Here is a 19,096-nt window from a genome sequence, read left to right as displayed (position 1 = left end):
GTTTCACATTGAAACTTGAAAAAATCTCAGATCATGTGAACTTTGTAAAAAAAATATTTCTAGAAATAACGTCAAAAGGCTTAATTTATGTTGGGAACCTCATTTCGGGTAGTTTCAGCGAATATTATGCATATATTTACAAAATAAGGGCTTAGTGATTTTTGAAAAAATTCATGACCCGGGCCTGCAAAAAGGTTGACAAATCTTGAAATTGTTCAAAAAAATTTTTTTACTCAAAACAACCTAAAAAGCCACAAGATACGTTCTGAACGCCATTTCGGGTCTTTTGGTGAAATTTATGCTGATTTTAGGAAAATAAGGACTTTGTGATTTTTGAAAAGATTCATGACCCCGGACCTGCAAAAAATTTGAAAAATCTTGAAATTTTTCAAAAAATTTTTTTACTCGAAACAACCTAAAAAGCCTCAATATACGTTCTGAACGCCATTTCGGGTCGTTTCGGTGAAATTTATGCTGATTTTTTGAAAAAAAGGAGTTGGTGATTTTTGAAAAAATTCATGACCCCGGACCTGTAAAAAAGTTGAAAAATCTTGAAATTTTTCAAAAAATTTTTTTCCTCGAAACAACCTAAAAGGCCGCAAAATACGTTGTGAACACCATTTCGAGTCGTTTCGGTGAAGTTGATGCTGATTTTAGGAAAAAAAGGACTTTGTGATTTTTGAAAAAATTCATGACCCCGGACCTGCAAAAAAGTTGAAAAATCTTGAAACTTTAAAAAAATTTTTTTTTACTCAAAACAACCTAAAATGCCGCAAGATACGTTCTGAACACCATTTCGGGTCTTTTTGGTGAAGTTGATGCTGATTTTAGGAAAATAAGGACTTTGTGATTTTTGAAAAAAGTCATGACCCCGGACTTGCAAAAAAGTTGAAAAATCTTGAAATTTTTCAAAAAATTTTTTTTACTCGAAACAACCTAAAAAGCCGCAAGATACCTTCTGAATGCCATTGTTGGTTGTTTCGGTGAAAATAATGCTGATTTTTTGAAAAAAAATGGTTGGTGATTTTTGAAAAAATTCATGACCCCGGACCTGCAAAAAAGTTGAAAAATCTTGAAATTTTTCAAAAAAATTTTTTTACTCGAAACCTAAAAAGCCTCAATATACGTTCTGAATGCAATTTCGGGTCGTTTCGGTGAAATTTATGCTGATTTTTTGAAAATAAGGAGTTGGTGATTTTTGACAAAATTCATGACCCCAGACCTGCAAAAAAGTTGAAAAATCTTGAAATTTTTCAAAAAAAAGTTTTTACTCAAAACAACCTAAAAATCCTCAATATACGTTCTGAACGCCATTTCGGGTCGGTTCGGTGAAATTTATGCTGATTTTTTGAAAATAAGGAGTTGGTGATTTTTGAAAAAATTCATGACCCTGGACCTGCTAAAAAGTGGGAAAATCTTGAAATTTTTCAAAAAACTTTTTTTACTCGAAACAACATAAAAAGCCGCAAGATACGTTCTGAACGCCATTTTGGGTAGTTTCGGTGGAATTTATGCTGATTTTTTGAAGATAAGGAGTTGGTGATTTTTGAAAAAATTCATGACCCCGGACCTGCAAAAAAGTTGAAAAATCTTGAAATTTTTCAAAAAAATTTTTTTACTCGAAACAACCTAAAAACCTGAAGATACGTTCTGAACGCGATTTCGGGTCGTTTCGGTTAAATTTATGCTGATTTTTTGAAAATAAGAAGTTGGTGATTTTCGAAAAAATTCCTGACCCCGGACCTGCAAAAAAGTTGAAAAAGCTTGAAATTTTTGAAAAAATTTTTTTTTACTCGAAACAACCTAAAAAGCCGCAAGATACGTTCTGAACGCCATTTCGGGTCGTTTTGGTGAAATTTATGCTGATTTTTTGAAAACAAGGACTTTGTGATTTTTGAAAAAAGTCATGACCCCGGACCTGCAAAAAAGTTGAAAAATCTTGAAATTTTTCAAAAATTTTTTTTACTCTAAACAACCTAAAAAGCCGCAAGATACCTTCTGAATGCCATTTCGGGTTGTTTCGGTGAAAATAATGCTGATTTTTTGAAAAAAAATGGTTGGTGATTTTTGAAAAAATTCATGACTCCGGACCTGCAAAAAAGTTGAAAAATCTTGAAACTTTAAAAAAATTTTTTTTTACTCAAAACAACCTAAAATGCCGCAAGATACGTTCTGAACACCATTTCGGGTCTTTTTGGTGAAGTTGATGCTGATTTTAGGAAAATAAGGACTTTGTGATTTTTGAAAAAAGTCATGACCCCGGACTTGCAAAAAAGTTGAAAAATCTTGAAATTTTTCAAAAAATTTTTTTTACTCGAAACAACCTAAAAAGCCGCAAGATACCTTCTGAATGCCATTGTTGGTTGTTTCGGTGAAAATAATGCTGATTTTTTGAAAAAAAATGGTTGGTGATTTTTGAAAAAATTCATGACCCCGGACCTGCAAAAAAGTTGAAAAATCTTGAAATTTTTCAAAAAAATTTTTTTACTCGAAACAACCTAAAAAGCCTCAATATAGGTTCTGAATGCAATTTCGGGTCGTTTCGGTGAAATTTATGCTGATTTTTTGAAAATAAGGAGTTGGTGATTTTTGACAAAATTCATCACCCCAGACCTGCAAAAAAGTTGAAAAATCTTGAAATTTTTCAAAAAAAAGTTTTTACTCAAAACAACCTAAAAATCCTCAATATACGTTCTGAACGCCATTTCGGGTCGGTTCGGTGAAATTTATGCTGATTTTTTGAAAATAAGGAGTTGGTGATTTTTGAAAAAATTCATGACCCTGGACCTGCTAAAAAGTGGGAAAATCTTGAAATTTTTCAAAAAAATTTTTTTACTCGAAACAACATAAAAAGCCGCAAGATACGTTCTGAACGCCATTTTGGGTAGTTTCGGTAGAATTTATGCTGATTTTTTGAACATAAGGAGTTTGGAGATTTTTGAAAAATTCATGACCCCGGACCTGCAAAAAAGTTGAAAATCTTGAATATTTCCAATAAAATTTTTTTACTCGAAACAACCTAAAAAGCCGCAAGATACGCTCTGAACGCCATTTCGGGTCGTTTCGGTGAAATTTATGCTGATTTTTTGAAAAAAAGGAGTTGGTGATTTTTGAAAAAATTCATGACCCCGGACCTGTAAAAAAGTTGAAAAATCTTGAAATTTTTCAAAAAAAATTTTTTACTCGAAACAACCTAAAAAGCCTCAATATACGTTCTGAACGCCATTTCGGGTCGTTTCGGTGAAATTTATGCTGATTTTTTGAAAAAAAGGAGTTGGTGATTTTTGAAAAAATTCATGACCCCGGACCTGTAAAAAAGTTGAAGAATCTTGAAATTTTTCAAAAAAATTTTTTTACTCGAAACAACCTAAAAAGCCTCAATATACGTTCTGAACGCCATTTCGGGTCGTTTCGGTGAAATTTATGCTGATTTTTTGAAAATAAGGAGTTGGTGATTTTTGACAAAATTCACGACCCCGGACCTGCAAAAAAGTTGAAAAATCTTGAAATTTCTCCAAAAAGTTTTTTTACTCGAAACAACCTAAAAAACCTCAATATACGTTCTGAACGCCATTTCGGGTCGGTTCGGTGAAGTTGATGCTGATTTTTTGAAAATAAGGAGTTGGTGATTTTTGAAAAAATTCATGACCCCGGACCTGCAAAAAAGTTGAAAAATCTTGAAATTTTTCAAAAAAATTTTTTTACTCGAAACAACATAAAAAGCCGCGAGATACGTTCTGAACGACATTTCGGGTCATTTCGGTGAAACTTATGCTGATTTTTTGAAAATAAGGAGTTTGTGATTTTTGAAAAAAAGTCATGACCCCGGACCTACAAAAAAGTTGAAAAATCTTGAAATTTTTCAAAAAAAATTTTTTCCTCGAAACAACCTAAAAATCCTCAATATACGTTCTGAACGCCATTTCGGGTCGTTTCGGTGAAATTTATGCTGATTTTTTGAAAAAAAGGAGTTGGTGATTTTTGAAAAAATTCATGATCCCGGACCTGCAAAGAAGTTGAAAAATCTTGAAATTTTTCAAAAACATTTTTTACTCGAAACAACCTAAAAAGCCGCAAGATACGTTCTGAACGCCATTTCGGGTCGTTTCGGTGAAATTCATGCTGATTTTTTGAAAAAAAGGAGTTGGTGATATTTGAAAAAATTCATGACCCCGGACCTGCAAAAAAGTTGAAAAATCTTGAAATTTTTTGAAAAATTTTTTTACTCGAAACAACCTAAAAAGCCGCAAAATACGTTCTGAACACCATTTCGAGTTGTTTCGGTGAAGTTCATGCTGATTTTAGGAAAATAAGGACTTTGTGATTTTTGAAAAAATTCATGACCCCGGACCTGCAAAAGAGTTGAAAAATCTTGAAACTTTTAAAAAAAATTTTTTTACTCGAAACAACCTAAAAAGCCTCAAGATACGTTCTGAACGCCATTTCGGGTCGTTTTGGTGAAATTTATGTTGATTTTTTGAAAATAAGGAGTTGGTGATTTTTGAAAAAATTCATGACCCCCGCACCTGCAAAAAGTTAAAAATATTTCAATTTAAAAAAAAAAAATTTTACGAGAAACAATATAAAGCTTAAAATTTTACCTTTCTGAAATCATTTCTAGACATTTGGTTGAGCCTCCAAGTGGTATCTGAAAATGGTAGGAAAGAGTATTTATAGCATGTTTCACATTGAAACTTGAAAAAATCTCAGATCATGTGAACTTTGTAAAAAAAATATTTCTAGAAATAACGTCAAAAGGCTTAATTTATGTTGGGAACCTCATTTCGGGTAGTTTCAGCGAATATTATGCATATATTTACAAAATAAGGGCTTAGTGATTTTTGAAAAAATTCATGACCCGGGCCTGCAAAAAGGTTGACAAATTTTGAAATTGTTCAAAAAAATTTTTTTACTCAAAACAACCTAAAAAGCCACAAGATACGTTCTGAACGCCATTTCGGGTCTTTTGGTGAAATTTATGCTGATTTTAGGAAAATAAGGACTTTGTGATTTTTGAAAAGATTCATGACCCCGGACCTGCAAAAAATTTGAAAAATCTTGAAATTTTTCAAAAAATTTTTTTCCTCGAAACAACCTAAAAGGCCGCAAAATACGTTGTGAACACCATTTCGAGTCGTTTCGGTGAAGTTGATGCTGATTTTAGGAAAAAAGGACTTTGTGATTTTTGAAAAAATTCATGACCCCGGACCTGCAAAAAAGTTGAAAAATCTTGAAACTTTAAAAAAATTTTTTTTTACTCAAAACAACCTAAAATGCCGCAAGATACGTTCTGAACACCATTTCGGGTCTTTTTGGTGAAGTTGATGCTGATTTTAGGAAAATAAGGACTTTGTGATTTTTGAAAAAAGTCATGACCCCGGACTTGCAAAAAAGTTGAAAAATCTTGAAATTTTTCAAAAAATTTTTTTTACTCGAAACAACCTAAAAAGCCGCAAGATACCTTCTGAATGCCATTGTTGGTTGTTTCGGTGAAAATAATGCTGATTTTTTGAAAAAAAATGGTTGGTGACTTTTGAAAAAATTCATGACCCCGGACCTGCAAAAAAGTTGAAAAATCTTGAAATTTTTCAAAAAAATTTTTTTACTCGAAACCTAAAAAGCCTCAATATACGTTCTGAATGCAATTTCGGGTCGTTTCGGTGAAATTTATGCTGATTTTTTGAAAATAAGGAGTTGGTGATTTTTGACAAAATTCATGACCCCAGACCTGCAAAAAAGTTGAAAAATCTTGAAATTTTTCAAAAAAAAGTTTTTACTCAAAACAACCTAAAAATCCTCAATATACGTTCTGAACGCCATTTCGGGTCGGTTCGGTGAAATTTATGCTGATTTTTTGAAAATAAGGAGTTGGTGATTTTTGAAAAAATTCATGACCCTGGACCTGCTAAAAAGTGGGAAAATCTTGAAATTTTTCAAAAAACTTTTTTTACTCGAAACAACATAAAAAGCCGCAAGATACGTTCTGAACGCCATTTTGGGTAGTTTCGGTGGAATTTATGCTGATTTTTTGAAGATAAGGAGTTGGTGATTTTTGAAAAAATTCATGACCCCGGACCTGCAAAAAAGTTGAAAAATCTTGAAATTTTTCAAAAAAATTTTTTTACTCGAAACAACCTAAAAACCTGAAGATACGTTCTGAACGCGATTTCGGGTCGTTTCGGTTAAATTTATGCTGATTTTTTGAAAATAAGAAGTTGGTGATTTTCGAAAAAATTCCTGACCCCGGACCTGCAAAAAAGTTGAAAAAGCTTGAAATTTTTGAAAAAATTTTTTTTTACTCGAAACAACCTAAAAAGCCGCAAGATACGTTCTGAACGCCATTTCGGGTCGTTTTGGTGAAATTTATGCTGATTTTTTGAAAACAAGGACTTTGTGATTTTTGAAAAAAGTCATGACCCCGGACCTGCAAAAAAGTTGAAAAATCTTGAAATTTTTCAAAAATTTTTTTTACTCTAAACAACCTAAAAAGCCGCAAGATACCTTCTGAATGCCATTTCGGGTTGTTTCGGTGAAAATAATGCTGATTTTTTGAAAAAAAATGGTTGGTGATTTTTGAAAAAATTCATGACCCCGGACCTGCAAAAAAGTTGAAAAATCTTGAAATTTTTCAAAAAAATTTTTTTACTCGAAACAACCTAAAAATCCTCAATATACGTTCTGTACGCCATTTCGGGTCGGTTCGGTGAAATTTATGCTGATTTTTTGAAAATAAGGAGTTGGTGATTTTTGAAAAAATTCATGACCCTGGACCTGCTAAAAAGTGGGAAAATCTTGAAATTTTTCAAAAAACTTTTTTTACTCGAAACAACATAAAAAGCCGCAAGATACGTTCTGAACGCCATTTTGGGTAGTTTCGGTGGAATTTATGTTGATTTTTTGAACATAAGGAGTTGGTTATTTTTGAAAAAATTCATGACCCCGGACCTGCAAAAAAGTTGAAAAATCTTGACATTTTTCAAAAAAATTTTTTTACTCGAAACAACCTAAAAACCTGAAGATACGTTCTGAACGCGATTTCGGGTCGTTTCGGTTAAATTTATGCTGATTTTTTGAAAATAAGAAGTTGGTGATTTTCGAAAAAATTCCTGACCCCGGACCTGCAAAAAAGTTGAAAAAGCTTGAAATTTTTGAAAAAATTTTTTTTTACTCGAAACAACCTAAAAAGCCGCAAGATACGTTCTGAACGCCATTTCGGGTCGTTTTGGTGAAATTTATGCTGATTTTTTGAAAACAAGGACTTTGTGATTTTTGAAAAAAGTCATGACCCCGGACCTGCAAAAAAGTTGAAAAATCTTGAAATTTTTCAAAAATTTTTTTTACTCTAAACAACCTAAAAAGCCGCAAGATACCTTCTGAATGCCATTTCGGGTTGTTTCGGTGAAAATAATGCTGATTTTTTGAAAAAAAATGGTTGGTGATTTTTGAAAAAATTCATGACTCCGGACCTGCAAAAAAGTTGAAAAATCCTGAAATTTTTTAAAAATTTTTTTTTACTCGAAACAACCCAAAAAGCCTCAAGATACGTTCTGAACGCCATTTTGGGTAGTTTCGGTGGAATTTATGCTGATTTTTTGAACATAAGGAGTTTGGAGATTTTTGAAAAATTCATGACCCCGGACCTGCAAAAAAGTTGAAAATCTTGAATATTTCCAATAAAATTTTTTTTTACTCGAAACAACCTAAAAAGCCGCAAGATACGTTCTGAACGCCATTTCGGGTCGTTTCGGTGAAATTTATGCTGATTTTTTGAAAATAAGGAGTTGGTGATTTTTGACAAAATTCATGACCCCGGACCTGCAAAAAAGTTGAAAAATCTTGAAATTTTTCAAAAAAATTTTTTTACTCGAAACAACCTAAAAATCCTCAATATACGTTCTGTACGCCATTTCGGGTCGGTTCGGTGAAATTTATGCTGATTTTTTGAAAATAAGGAGTTGGTGATTTTTGAAAAAATTCATGACCCCGGACCTGCAAAAAAGTTGAAAAATCTTGAAATTTTTCAAAAAAATTTTTTTACTCGAAACAACATAAAAAGCCACGAGATACGTTCTGAACGACATTTCGGGTCATTTCGGTGAAACTTATGCTGATTTTTTGAAAATAAGGAGTTTGTGATTTTTGAAAAAAGTCATGACCCCCGACCTACAAAAAAGTTGAAAAATCTTGAAATTTTTCAAAAAAAATTTTTTACTCGAGACAACCTAAAAATCCTCAATATACGTTCTGAACGCCATTTCGGGTCGTTTCGGTGAAATTTATGCTGATTTTTTGAAAATAAGGAGTTGGTGATATTTGAAAAAATTCATGACCCCGGACCTGCAAAAAAGTTGAAAAATCTTGAAATTTTTCAAAAAAATTTTTTTACTCGAAACAACATAAAAAGCCACGAGATACGTTCTGAACGACATTTCGGGTCATTTCGGTGAAACTTATGCTGATTTTTTGAAAATAAGGAGTTTGTGATTTTTGAAAAAAGTCATGACCCCCGACCTACAAAAAAGTTGAAAAATCTTGAAATTTTTCAAAAAAAATTTTTTACTCGAGACAACCTAAAAATCCTCAATATACGTTCTGAACGCCATTTCGGGTCGTTTCGGTGAAATTTATGCTGATTTTTTGAACATAAGGAGTTTGGAGATTTTTGAAAAATTCATGACCCCGGACCTGCAAAAAAGGTGAAAATCTTGAATATTTCCAATAAAATTTTTTTACTCGAAACAACCTAAAAAGCCGCAAGATACGCTCTGAACGCCATTTCGGGTCGTTTCGGTGAAATTTATGCTGATTTTTTGAAAAAAAGGAGTTGGTGATTTTTGACAAAAATCATGACCCCGGACCTACAAAAAAGTTGAAAAATCTTGAACTTTTTCAAAAAAAATTTTTACTCAAAACAACCTAAAAAGCCGCAAGATACGTTCTGAACGCCATTTCGGGTCGTTTCGGTGAAATTCATGCTGATTTTAGGAAAATAAGGACTTTGTGATTTTTGAAAAAATTCATGACCCCCGCACCTGCAAAAAGTTAAAAATATTTCAATTTTTTAAAAAAAAATTTTACGAGAAACAATATAAAGCTTAAAATTTTACCTTTCTTAAATCATTTCTCGACATTTGGTTGAGCCTCCAAGTGGTATCTGAAAATGGTAGGAAAGAGTATTTATAGCATGTTTCACATTGAAACTTGAAAAAATCTCAGATCATGTGAACTTTGTAAAAAAAATATTTCTAGAAATAACGTCAAAAGGCTTAATTTATGTTGGGAACCTCATTTCGGGTAGCTTCAGCGAATATTATGCATATATTTACAAAATAAGGGCTTAGTGATTTTTGAAAAAATTCATGACCCGGGCCTGCAAAAAGGTTGACAAATCTTGAAATTGTTCAAAAAAATTTTTTTACTCAAAACAACCTAAAAAGCCACAAGATACGTTCTGAACGCCATTTCGGGTCTTTTGGTGAAATTTATGCTGATTTTAGGAAAATAAGGACTTTGTGATTTTTGAAAAGATTCATGACCCCCCCGGACCTGCAAAAAATTTGAAAAATCTTGAAATTTTTCAAAAAATTTTTTTACTCGAAACAACCTAAAAACCCTCAAGATGCGTTCTCAACGCCATTTGGGTTGTTTCCATGAAATTTATGCTGATTTTTTGAAAATAAGGAGTTGGTGATTTTTGAAAAAACTCATGACCCCGGATCTGCAAAAAAATCTTGAAATTTCTCAAAAATATTTTTTTACACAAAACAACCTAAAAAGCCGCAAAATACGTTCTGAACACCATTTCGGGTCGTTTCGGTGAAGTTGATGCTGATTTTAGGAAAATAAGGACTTTGTGATTATTGAAAAAAGTCATGACCCCGGACCTGCAAAAAAGTTGAAAAATCTTGAAATTTTTCAAAAATTTTTTTTACTCAAAACAACCTAAAAAGCCGCAAGATACCTTCTGAATGCCATTTCGGGTTGTTTCGGTGAAAATAATGCTGATTTTTTGAAAAAAAATGGTTGGTGATTTTTGAAAAAATTCATGACCCCGGACCTGCAAAAAAGTTGAAAAATCCTGAAATTTTTTAAAAATTTTTTTTTACTCGAAACAACCCAAAAAGCCTCAAGATACGTTCTGAACGCCATTTTGGGTAGTTTCGGTGGAATTTATGCTGATTTTTTGAACATAAGGAGTTTGGAGATTTTTGAAAAATTCATGACCCCGGACCTGCAAAAAAGTTGAAAATCTTGAATATTTCCAATAAAATTTTTTTTTACTCGAAACAACCTAAAAAGCCGCAAGATACGTTCTGAACGCCATTTCGGGTCGTTTCGGTGAAATTTATGCTGATTTTTTGAAAATAAGGAGTTGGTGATTTTTGACAAAATTCATGACCCCAGACCTGCAAAAAAGTTGAAAAATCTTGAAATTTTTCAAAAAAATTTTTTTACTCGAAACAACCTAAAAATCCTCAATATACGTTCTGTACGCCATTTCGGGTCGGTTCGGTGAAATTTATGCTGATTTTTTGAAAATAAGGAGTTGGTGATTTTTGAAAAAATTCATGACCCCGGACCTGCAAAAAAGTTGAAAAATCTTGAAATTTTTCAAAAAAAATTTTTTACTCGAAACAACATAAAAAGCCGCGAGATACGTTCTGAACGACATTTCGGGTCATTTCGGTGAAACTTATGCTGATTTTTTGAAAATAAGGAGTTTGTGATTTTTGAAAAAAGTCATGACCCCCGACCTACAAAAAGTTGAAAAATCTTGAAATTTTTCAAAAAAAATTTTTTACTCGAAACAACCTAAAAATCCTCAATATACGTTCTGAACGCCATTTCGGGTCGTTTCGGTGAAATTTATGCTGATTTTTTGAAAATAAGGAGTTGGTGATTTTTGAAAAAATTCATGACCCCGGACCTGCAAAAAAGTTAAAAAATCTTGAAATTTTTAAAAAAAAATTTTTTTACTCGAAACAACATAAAAAGCCGCGAGATACGTTCTGAACGACATTTCGGGTCATTTCGGTGAAACTTATGCTGATTTTTTGAAAATAAGGAGTTTGTGATTTTTGAAAAAAGTCATGACCCCGGACCTGGAAAAAAGTTGAAAAATCCTGAAATTTTTTAAAAATTTTTTTTTACTCGAAACAACCCAAAAAGCCTCAAGATACGTTCTGAACGCCATTTTGGGTAGTTTCGGTGAAATTTATGCTGATTTTTTGAAAATAAGGAGTTGGTGATTTTTGAAAAAATTCATGACCCCGGACCTGCAAAAAAGTTAAAAAATCTTGAAATTTTTAAAAAAAAATTTTTTTACTCGAAACAACATAAAAAGCCGCGAGATACGTTCTGAACGACATTTCGGGTCATTTCGGTGAAACTTATGCTGATTTTTTGAAAATAAGGAGTTTGTGATTTTTGAAAAAAGTCATGACCCCGGACCTGGAAAAAAGTTGAAAAATCCTGAAATTTTTTACAAATTTTTTTTTACTCGAAACAACCCAAAAAGCCTCAAGATACGTTCTGAACGCCATTTTGGGTAGTTTCGGTGGAATTTATGCTGATTTTTTGAACATAAGGAGTTTGGAGATTTTTGAAAAATTCATGACCCCGGACCTGCAAAGAAGTTGAAAATATTGAATATTTCCAATAAAATTTTTTTTTACTCGAAACAACCTAAAAAGCCGCAAGATACGTTCTGAACGCCATTTCGGGTCGTTTCGGTGAAATTTATGCTGATTTTTTGAAAATAAGGAGTTGGTGATTTTTGACAAAATTCATGACCCCGGACCTGCAAAAAAGTTGAAAAATCTTGAAATTTTTCAAAAAAATTTTTTTACTCGAAACAACCTAAAAATCCTCAATATACGTTCTGTACGCCATTTCGGGTCGGTTCGGTGAAGTTGATGCTGATTTTAGGAAAATAAGGACTTTGTGATTTTTGAAAAGATTCATGACCCTGGACCTGCAAAAAATTTGAAAAATCTTGAAATTTTTCAAAAAAATTTTTTTACTCAAAACAACCTAAAAAGCCACAAGATACGTTCTAAACGCCATTTCGGGTCTTTTGGTGAAATTTATGCTGATTTTAGGAAAATAAAGAGTTGGTGATTTTTGAAAAAATTCATGACCCCGGACCTGCAAAAAAGTTGAAAAATCTTGAAATTTTTCAAAAAAAATTTTTTACTCGAAACAACCTAAAAACCTGAAGATACGTTCTGAACGCCATTTCGGGTCGTTTCGGTTAAATTTATGCTGATTTTTTGAAAATAAGAAGTTGGTGATTTTCGAAAAAATTCCTGACCCCGGACCTGCAAAAAAGTTGAAAAAGCTTGAAATTTTTGAAAAAAATTTTTTTACTCGAAACAACATAAAAAGCCGCGAGTTACGTTCTGAACGACATTTCGGGTCATTTCGGTGAAACTTATGCTGATTTTTTGAAAATAAGGAGTTTGTGATTTTTGAAAAAAGTCATGACCCCGGACCTGGAAAAAAGTTGAAAAATCCTGAAATTTTTTAAAAATTTTTTTTTACTCGAAACAACCCAAAAAGCCTCAAGATACGTTCTGAACGCCATTTTGGGTAGTTTCGGTGGAATTTATGCTGATTTTTTGAACATAAGGAGTTTGGAGATTTTTGAAAAATTCATGACCCCGGACCTGCAAAAAAGTTGAAAATCTTGAATATTTCCAATAAAATTTTTTTTTACTCGAAACAACCTAAAAAGCCGCAAGATACGTTCTGAACGCCATTTCGGGTCGTTTCGGTGAAATTTATGCTGATTTTTTGAAAATAAGGAGTTGGTGATTTTTGACAAAATTCATGACCCCGGACCTGCAAAAAAGTTGAAAAATCTTGAAATTTTTCAAAAAAATTTTTTTACTCGAAACAACCTAAAAATCCTCAATATACGTTCTGTACGCCATTTCGGGTCGGTTCGGTGAAATTTATGCTGATTTTTTGAAAATAAGGAGTTGGTGATTTTTGAAAAAATTCATGACCCCGGACCTGCAAAAAAAATGAAAAATCTTGAAATTTTTCAAAAAAATTTTTTTACTCGAAACAACATAAAAAGCCGCGAGATACGTTCTGAACGACATTTCGGGTCATTTCGGTGAAACTTATGCTGATTTTTTGAAAATAAGGAGTTTGTGATTTTTGAAAAAAGTCATGACCCCCGACCTACAAAAAAGTTGAAAAATCTTGAAATTTTTCAAAAAAAATTTTTTACTCGAAACAACCTAAAAATCCTCAATATACGTTCTGAACGCCATTTCGGGTCGTTTCGGTGAAATTTATGCTGATTTTTTGAAAATAAGGAGTTGGTGATTTTTGAAAAAATTCATGACCCCGGACCTGCAAAAAAGTTGAAAAATCTTGAAATTTTTCAAAAAAATTTTTTATTCGAAACAACCTAAAAAGCCGCAAGATACGTTCTGAACGCCATTTCGGGTCGTTTCGGTGAAATTCATGCTGATTTTTTGAAAAAAAGGAATTGGTGATATTTGAAAAAATTCATGACCCAGGACCTGCAAAAAAGTTGAAAAATCTTGAAATGTTTGAAAAACCTTTTTTCACTCGAAACAACCTAAAAAGCCTCAAGAAACGTTCTGAACGCCATTTCGGGTCGTTTCAGTGAAATTCATGCTGATTTTTTGAAAATAAGGATTTGGCGATTTTTTAAAAAATTCATGACCCCGGACCTGCAAAAAAGTTGAAAATCCTGAAATTTTTTAAAAATGTTTTTTTACTCGAAACAACCTAAAAAGCCTCAAGATACGTTCTGAACGCCATTTTGGGTAGTTTCGGTGGAATTTATGCTGATTTTTTGAACATAAGGAGTTTGGAGATTTTTGAAAAATTCATGACCCCGGACCTGCAAAAAAGGTGAAAATCTTGAATATTTCCAATAAAATTTTTTTACTCGAAACAACCTAAAAAGCCGCAAGATACGCTCTGAACGCCATTTCGGGTCGTTTCGGTGAAATTTGTGCTGATTTTTTGAAAAAAAGGAGTTGGTGATTTTTGAAAAAATTCATGACCCCGGACCTGTAAAAAAGTTGAAAAATCTTGAAATATTTCAAAAAAATTTTTTTACTCGAAACAACCTAAAAAGCCTCAATATACGTTCTGAACGCCATTTCGGGTCGTTTCGGTGAAATTTATGCTGATTTTTTGAAAATAAGGAGTTGGTGATTTTTGACAAAAATCATGACCCCGGACCTACGAAAAAGTTGAAAAATCTTGAAATTTTTCAAAAAAAATTTTTTACTCGAAACAACCTAAAAATCCTCAATATACGTTCTGAACGCCATTTCGGGTCGTTTCGGTGAAATTTATGCTGATTTTTTGAAAATAAGGAGTTGGTGATTTTTGAAAAAATTCATGACTCCGGACCTGCAAAAAAGTTGAAAAATCTTGAAATTTTTCAAAAAAATTTTTTACTCGAAACAACCTAAAAAGCCGCAAGATACGTTCTGAACGCCATTTCGGGTCGTTTCGGTGAAATTCATGCTGATTTTTTGAAAAAAAGGAGTTGGTGATATTTGAAAAAATTCATGACCCAGGACCTGCAAAAAAGTTGAAAAATATTGAAATGTTTGAAAAACCTTTTTTCACTCGAAACAACCTAAAAAGCCTCAAGAAACGTTCTGAACGCCATTTCGGGTCGTTTCAGTGAAATTCATGCTGATTTTTTGAAAATAAGGATTTGGCGATTTTTTAAAAAATTCATGACCCCCGGACCTGCAAAAAGTTAAAAATGTTTAAATTTTTTCAAAAAAAAATTTTACGTGAAACAATATAAAGCTTATAATTTTACCTTTCTGAAATCATTTCTAGACATTTGGTTGAGCCTCCAAGTGGTATCTGAAAATGGTAGGAAAGAGTATTTATAGCATGTTTCACACTGAAACTTGAAAAAATCTCAAAATATGTGAACTTTGTAAAAAAATATTTCTAGAAATAACATCAAAAGCCTTAATTTATGTTTGGAACACCATTTCGGGTAGTTTCAGTGAATATTATGCACATATTTACAAAATAAGGGCTTAGTGAGTTTGAAAAAAGTCATGACCCCGGACCTACAAAAAAGTTGAAAAATCTTGAAATTTTTCAAAAAAAATTTTTTACTCGAAACAACCTAAAAATCCTCAATATACGTTCTGAACGCCATTTCGGGTCGTTTCGGTGAAATTTATGCTGATTTTTTGAAAATAAGGAGTTGGTGATTTTTGAAAAAATTCATGACACAGGACCTGCAAAAAAGTTGAAAAATCTTAAAATTTTTCAAAAAAATTTTTTACTCGAAACAACCTAAAAAGCCGCAAGATACGTTCTGAACGCCATTTCGGGTCGTTTCGGTGAAATTCATGCTGATTTTTTGAAAAAAAGGAGTTGGTGATATTTGAAAAAATTCATGACCCAGGACCTGCAAAAAAGTTGAAAAGTATTGAAATGTTTGAAAAACCTTTTTTCACTCGAAACAACCTAAAAAGCCTCAAGAAACGTTCTGAACGCCATTTCGGGTCGTTTCGGTGAAATTCATGCTGATTTTTTGAAAATAAGGATTTGGCGATTTTTTAAAAAATTCATGACCCCCGGACCTGCAAAAAGTTAAAAATGTTTAAATTTTTTCAAAAAAAAATTTTACGTGAAACAATATAAAGCTTAAAATTTTACCTTTCTGAAATCATTTCTAGACATTTGGTTGAGCCTCCAAGTGGTATCTGAAAATGGTAGGAAAGAGTATTTTTATAGCATGTTTCACACTGAAACTTGAAAAAATCTCAAAATATGTGAACTTTGTAAGAAAAATATTTCTAGAAATAACATCAAAAGCCTTAATTTATGTTTGGAACACCATTTCGGGTAGTTTCAGTGAATATTATGCACATATTTACAAAATAAGGGCTTAGTGAGTTTGAAAAAATTCATGACCCCAGACCTGCAAAAAAGTTGAAAAATCTTGAGATTTTGAAAAAAAAATTTTTACTCGAAACAACCTAAAAAGCCTCAAGATACGTTTTGAACGCCATTTTGGATTGTTTCAGTGAAATTTATTCTGATTTTTTTAAAAAAAGAAGTTGGTGATTTTTGAAAAAATTCATGACCCCCGGACCTGAAAAAGTTAAAAATATTTAAATTTTCTCAAAAAAATTTTTTATGTGAAACAATATAAAGCTTAAAATTTTACCTTTCTGATATCATTTCTAGATATTTGGTTGAGCCTCCAAGTGGTATCTGAAAATGGTAGGAAAGAGTATTTATAGCATGGTATTTCAAACTGAAACTTGAAAAAACCTGAAAATATCTGAACATTGTAAAAAAATATTTCTAGAAATAACGTCAAAAGCCTTAATTTATGTTCGGAACACCATTTTGGGTAGTTTCAGTGAAAGTTATGCACATGTTAACAAAATAAGGACTTAGTGATTTTTGAAGAAATCCAAGATCCCTGACCTGCTAAAAAGTTCAAAAAATTTGAAATTTTTCAAAAATTTTTTTACTCGAAACAGCCTAAAAGCCTTAATGTACGTTCTGAACACCATGTGGCCTCTAATAGGTACACTGGGAAGAAAAACAAGGATCGCAGGCCTCTCCGCACCGATTTTAGTAGGTGTGTGGCTCATGGGGTGACACTGATTGAAAGTGAATCCTTTATCACACACAACCAACACAAAAATTTTTCCAGTGTTTATTATTTATATAGTGTCAAGGGATTGCCTAGATGGTGAAGGCTGTACTTTAAAAATGATTCCACAGAGCAACAAGACAATGTTGCAGATAAAATAGTAATTGTAAATGCATATGGATGAGGTGGACAATATTGCTAGTTGTGCATCACATCCATGTGCGCCTTGGCACCACTACAGGTGCATGGCACGCAATTACATGCCAGAAAACGAGAGGCCTGATTTGCTTTTATTTGAGATAATAAGTTTGTTTTGTTGGCTAAGAATGAAACTGGCAAGACTTTTTTATTCTGAAATATTTAAAACCTGGCTTCAATGGTAATGCATCCATAAGATACCACAAAGAACTGTTAGAGCAATTGTACAGCAGCACTTCAATAGAATATTCCAATTTGCTGACAATCTTGTATTGATATGCTTGTTTGTACCATGTTAGAGGAATAAAAAGTTATCTGAGAAAAAACCCAAGAATCCACTCTTATGACCCTGGTACCTTGTCAGTTGCTTTCATCAGATATTTTTCAAAGATTGATATTCTTGCAAATCTGATGAAAATCTCAAGTATATATCTTTGATTATATAAATATATATATCATGTGAAAATATAGTTTCAATTTATTTCTAAAACCATTAAAATTTAAAATTTAATGATATTCAAAGGCAGCCAGCAGTTTTGGAGAAAGCAGGATGAGGAACCTGTCAGTTAAAAAATGGACCACGGTTCAGCAGCTGGTCAGCAACAGTTGGTCCATATTTTCATTAACCATTTCAAATTCAGAGAAATAAATGCTTTATGGCCAAAAAACAGTAAAATAAATCCACAAAAAATAGTGAAACCAAACCACACAAAAATAGTGAAACAAACTATTCAATCTAAAAGTCATTTGCCATTTTAGAAAATGTCAGTTGAGAAATTGACCATGATTCAGCAATGCGTCAGCAATTGTCAGACAAAATACTCATAAAACATTTCAAATTGATAAAAAATTTAATGTTTTAGGCTTTAAGGGACAAGGGAATGTGTCTCCAAAAGAAAATTGGTGAAATCAAAACTATTCAATGTAAAATTTATTTGCCATTTTATGGAAAGTCACTTGAGAAATGAACCATGGTTCAGCAATGGGACAGCAATGATCAGGTTTTGAAAAATACAGACAATTTTGTTTTTTTTCTTTTCTTTCTATTGAGGGTAACAGTCCAGAATTAACATTCTCAAAGAACAAACAAGTTAAGTTCTTTGGAGGCAAAATCTTATTTCATTGATCAACTATTGTCACTAACCATGATCAGAACTTGTCAGAATCATGGTTCAACCATGGTAGGACCATTGCAAACTATGGTTAGCCTGTGAACCATGTTTGGGTTTTTGCAGGGGTAAAAGTGTAACCTCGGTGAATATGTTGTCTTTCAAGAATCAAACTGCTAGCCAATGACAAAATTTAGTTATTACAGCTAAATATATACAAAATTGGTAAAAGAGACTTTCTTTGTAACTAAAAACATTAATGTAACTGCTGACTTTTGAGCTGCAAGGTAGGTTGTAACATGTGGTAGCTCATTTTCTTACATTGGACATTCTATGTCAACCATTTCCAGCAACATCAAGTTTAGGACCAGTGCATGCTGCAGTATAAGCACACATTTAATGTAAAGAAACGGCCCTCCTAAATTGATATTCCAATTTTCCCTCTCAATGCAGTTATTACGGAACTGATCAACGAGTCGAAATGTGATGCTGCTTTGCACTGCTAAGTGAGCTGGTTTGAACCTCGCCCGCCTGGCAACCTTAACCACGAATGCCAGCTTGCAGCTTGCATTTGGGGGTTCCCTTTTCATAATTAACCACTGGCATTAAAAATAACATAATTTGCACAAATGCAAATTTGCCAAAAATAATATGGTGAGAAAAGAAGTTGGCAACATACCGCAACGAAATTGCTGAGATTTTCTTCATGATGATGCCAGTTCGTGTTGCAACCGCCCTCTTTTGAATTCCTTCCAGAACAGCATTCTTCGTACTTTATAGCAGCTTGCGTTTAAGCTGATTGTAAATAGATGTGTCCAAGATTGGTTGATAAGAACAAGGGAATGAAACTGCAATCTCGACCTTCGTCCATGGCCGAGTCGTGCAATCCAACATGGTCTTCATTCCCGCCGTGTTCGTTGGCTGAAAAGCTGGAACCGAGGCTACAACGACTTCCCCAAGTATTGCGCAGCGTCGCAGGATCGTCGGTAGGGTTCATACGACCAGAACGGCTGGTATAGAAGGAGGAAAAAGTTCAAAAAACCAAAAATTTATTGGATATTCTATTTATTCTTTAAACTTAATAAAGGTTCATCTTTGCGTAAAAAAAGTTTCTTCTTCTCTTACTTTCGGTGTGGACGCTCATAGT

At 32.8% G+C, this 19,096-nt stretch overlaps 1 protein-coding gene across 1 annotated transcript in view; it reads right to left on the bottom strand.

Annotated features, from left to right (window-relative positions):
- The window catches only part of LOC148960506 (uncharacterized), an 87,875-nt gene extending 68,986 nt beyond the window's left edge, over positions 1 to 18,889 (bottom strand). Inside the window, exon 1 of the mRNA XM_089111009.1 lies at positions 18,629 to 18,889. The gene's annotated coding sequence lies outside the window, so the exon portion shown is untranslated. The remainder of the gene's footprint in view (positions 1 to 18,628) is intronic.
- Between the last annotated feature and the right edge of the window lie 207 nt (positions 18,890 to 19,096).

The sequence above is a fragment of the Rhopilema esculentum genome, chromosome 3 (assembly GCF_057945365.1).
Source record: "Rhopilema esculentum isolate cy_ngs chromosome 3, ASM5794536v1, whole genome shotgun sequence".
In the NCBI taxonomy this organism is placed as follows: Eukaryota; Metazoa; Cnidaria; class Scyphozoa; order Rhizostomeae; family Rhizostomatidae; genus Rhopilema; species Rhopilema esculentum.
Note: the sequence above shows the minus strand (reverse complement) of the source record. Positions and strands in the feature narration are given on the sequence as shown.